This window comes from Nicotiana attenuata, unplaced genomic scaffold, assembly GCF_001879085.1.
Source record: "Nicotiana attenuata strain UT unplaced genomic scaffold, NIATTr2, whole genome shotgun sequence".
Taxonomy (NCBI): Eukaryota; Viridiplantae; Streptophyta; class Magnoliopsida; order Solanales; family Solanaceae; genus Nicotiana; species Nicotiana attenuata.
Window position 1 is genome coordinate 10283 of NW_017672812.1, and position 4344 is coordinate 14626.

Below are 4344 nucleotides of genomic sequence, written 5' to 3' on the forward strand. Positions count from 1 at the left end.
ATATATATATATATTGTATATGAACAATTTCATAATTGGTTTGACCTCTTCATTTGCTATTTTCTAAAATAGTTTTATAGAATTGGTATTACTATCATGTTATGGGAAGATGGCGGTGGAATAAACATTATGGAAAGAGACATATTTGATGCTTTCACTGTAACGGAATTTTATTTATTTATTTTTTTTTTACTGCAAATATTTCATATTGCATTTACTATCAGTTTTGTCCTTTGAGTACATGGGATGAAGTGTGAATTCTAAGTTTAAATTGTAATAACAAGAATATCTCTTTGGAATTTGTTGCATGAGCTCTATGAATTGAGGACCATGATTTAAATAGTATTTTTTTCATTCAGCTGCTTATTTGATTGTTGATCTCGTTATACGAAAGGATAAATAAATATTATTTTTATGTAATAGCATACTTAATTGGTTATTATAGAGTGTGATTTTCTTTAAGAAAAATAACATAATTAAATTTATTTTAATTTTTTATGCTTCAAGAAGAAATATTAGTTCCTCATCACTGAAGGTTGGTCACCAATACTAAAGGGGACTTCAAGAAGCATTTTTAGCGGCGATTAAATTGAAAGAACAATTTTTATTTTTGAAGCTTAAACAAAAAGAGTTGACCAGAGTTTGACTTTTGAGTAAACAATTCCGGAATGGAATTTAAATGATCGTATGGTGATTTTAGACTTAGGCGTATGTTACAACCCAAAATCCAACTATTGTTATGGCACTTAACCCAACCAGGCCTGCTAGGTAAGCTAACTAACAACTATCCAATTTAATAAAAATTATTAAGAAAAGAATGATAATACAACTGCTTTTATACAAAGAATTTTCCAAGGATTGGTAGTACAAATCGTGAGTTTCTAAGATTTAGAGTTTACAAAGCTAGTGTAAAATAAATACATCATCTGCCTGAATTATACATAAACAGATTTTTCAAAATTCTAGAGCTACCATGAACAAGAGGCAGCTATAACCAGAACGCAGGTACGTCTTCAATGCTAGCTCCCGTCATACGCAACAACGTCAGCATCCAAATCTGCACGCAAGGTGCAGAAGTGTAGTATGAGTACAACCGACCCCATGTACTCAGTAAGTAACAAACCTAACCTTAGGTTGAAAGTAATGACGAGCTGGAACAAAGGTCGGAGTCCAACACTACTAGCCAACAATAGTTCGTAACAAAATAATAATAGTAATAATGGTACAAAAAAAATACTCAGATATAAGATGCTCAACGCGTTCACAGTTCCAGAAAAATAGGCATGCTTTTCAAGTATATCAGTGAAAACCCTATTCTTTTACCGAATTCACCAAAATATGAGTAGGTTTGTAAAACTGTGATTTCTCCCAAAAGCGTTCAACAGGTAAATATTTTATTTTAAATGGCATGAGGAAAATACATCTCTATGCCTATATGTCAATGCATATGTCGAATGCAATACAACTCAGTGATAAAACCATATGCATACTCTAAGAGTATCAATTCACTCAATCCTCCCAATCACTCAATCCTCACAGTCACTCAGTCCCCACAGTCACTCAGTCCTCCCAATCACTCGGCACTCGCTCTCGGCACTCGCACTCAGTAGGTACCTGCGCTCACTGGGGGTGTGTACAGACTTCGGAGGGTATCCTTCAGCCCAAGCGCTATAATAAGCCAATCATGGCGTAAATCAATAACATCTGCAACAGCGTGTAGCCCGCTCCCATCATTAATCAATATCCTCACAATCAGGCCCTCGGCCTCACTCAGTCATCAATCTCTCCAGTCCCTCTGGCTCGCAATATCATGAAATAAGCCCAAAAATAATTATATGATGTATCATTAAATGGTAACAGAGAGTTAGATATGATATGCATATGAATGGTATGACTGAGTATGTAATTGCTATGTAAGTAGATAACTCAACAACAGAAATGACCTCAGTGGGTCCCAACAGCATAAGCATGTAGCCTAGACATGATTTCTAACATGGATCGCAACTCAAGTGCTCTAACACATAGAGTACAATAACATGTTCAGATAAGATAGCTACACAGTTTCATTGAATCGACTAAATCACTGTTACTACGGTGCATGCCCTCATACCCGTCACCTAGCATGTGGGTCACCTCAACATCAATCACATAACATGTAATTCGGGATTTCATACCCTCATCACCAATTTTAGAAGTGTTACTTACCTGGAACAAGCCGTATCAATACCAATCAAGCCAAACGATACTCCAAAAATGTCATCCCGCACGTACCGACCTCTGAACAGCTCGAAACTAGCCAAAAGCAACTCAATAACATCAAATAATGCCTAAGGAAATAATTCCAATTGATATAGGTCGAATATTTACTCAAAAGCCCAAAATCAACCAAAAAATCAAACTTGGGCCCGCACCTCGGAACCCGATGAATCTCACAAAATTTGACAACCCATTCAATTACGGGTCCAACCATACTAGTTTCACTCAAATCCGACTCCGAATCGACGTTCAAAACTCAAAAATTCACTTTATGAAACTTTAGGCGAAAACACCTAATTTCTCTTTAAAATTCACAATCCAATTAACAAAAATGAAGATAGACTCACGAAATGTAACCAAAACTGAGTAGAGAATACTTACCCCAATTCATATGGTGAAAATAGCTTAAAAAATGCCCAATTCCGAGCTCCCCAACTCAAAATATGACCAGATGAACAGACCCTCGATATTAAATATTTTTACCAAGCTCCTCTGCCACGTTTCCTGTGCCAAACGATCCTGAAACTCGCTTTTGATACCTCCAATGGATTCCTTGTGAAATTCCCGTCAAGATAGGCTTTTGAATCGCTCTGTTTGACCTTATAATGAAGTAGATGTGTTGGTTTCAATATTTAGAAATAGTGCAGATTTTTAAATACGAATTCAGTGGCAATTTCGCAATTACGTTGAAACAATCTCGCAACCCAATTCTTAGTGAAATGACCATAAATTCCTCATACAATGTCAAAACTTGATGATTCCAGTTGCTATAGTTCCAAAATTATGATACGAATCTAATGATTCAATGAAAATAGAAATTGGAGCTCATTTGCTTAATGTGGTACCATTTATGCTTGAAGAAACGACATCGAAACATAAAAAACGAGTGCAATACAGCCCAAACTTATCCGACACTCACCCAAGCCCTTCGGGACCCCGCCCGAACATACCAGCAAGTCCCATAACATAACATGGACTTACTCGATGCCTCAAATCACGCGTAACAACGTCGAAACGGCGAATCACACCTCAAATCAAACATTATGAACTTTTGAACTTTCAACTTCCAAAACTCACGCTGAAATATATCAAATCAACTCGGAATAAATTCAAATTTTGTACACAAGTCCCAAATGACATAACGAAGCTATTTCAATCCCCAAAGCAACAATTCAAACCCGATATGCTCAAAGTCAACTCTCGGTCAAACTTATGATCTTTCTAAACCTTTAAATTTCTAACTTTTAGCCAATTCGAAACCTTTTTGAAATATCCAAATGTGAATTCGCGCATACGCCCGAGTCCGATATCACCATCCGGACCTAACTGAACCATCAAAACTCCAATCCGAGGTCAAATACTAAAAAGTCAAACTTGGCCAACTCATTCAACTCTAAAGCTTCAATCTTGAAACTCATTCTTCCAAATCAATTCTGAATAACCTGAAAACCAAAACCGACAATTTAAACAAGTCATAATACATCATACGATCCTGCTCAAGACTTTAAAAAGCTGAATGGAATGCATATGCTCAAAACAACCGGTCGGGTCTTTACAACATATGTTCGAATTTGGATGAAGTCCGTAGGACAATTTAGCGCATTTTGGCAAAAGTTGGAAAATAGAAGATTTTTGGAAAGTTTGACCAGGAGTTGACATTATTGATATCGGGGTCAGATTTTGACTCTGGAAACTGGAACCGCTCCATTACGTCATTTATGACTTGTGTGCAAAATTTAAAGTCATTCCGTATTGATTTTATACGTTTTGGCACAAATTATAGAAGCTAGATAATTTGAAAACTCATAGTCCGATTTGAGGTGCGGTTCATAATTTCGATGTTCTTTAATGTTGTTTGAGGCCTCAACTAAGTTCTATCTTATTTTGGAACATGTTGGTATATTTGGTTAAGGTCCCGAGGGCCTCGGGTGGATTCCGGGTGGTTAACGAATCGGATGTTGGACTCAAGGGAATGCAGGAAATTCTGGTTGCTGGTGCCTTCGCATCTGCGGATGAAGGACCACAAGTGCATACTCGCGGAAGCGTGGAAATCATAGCAGAAGCGACCTGGGAAGGCTAGCTGGAGAG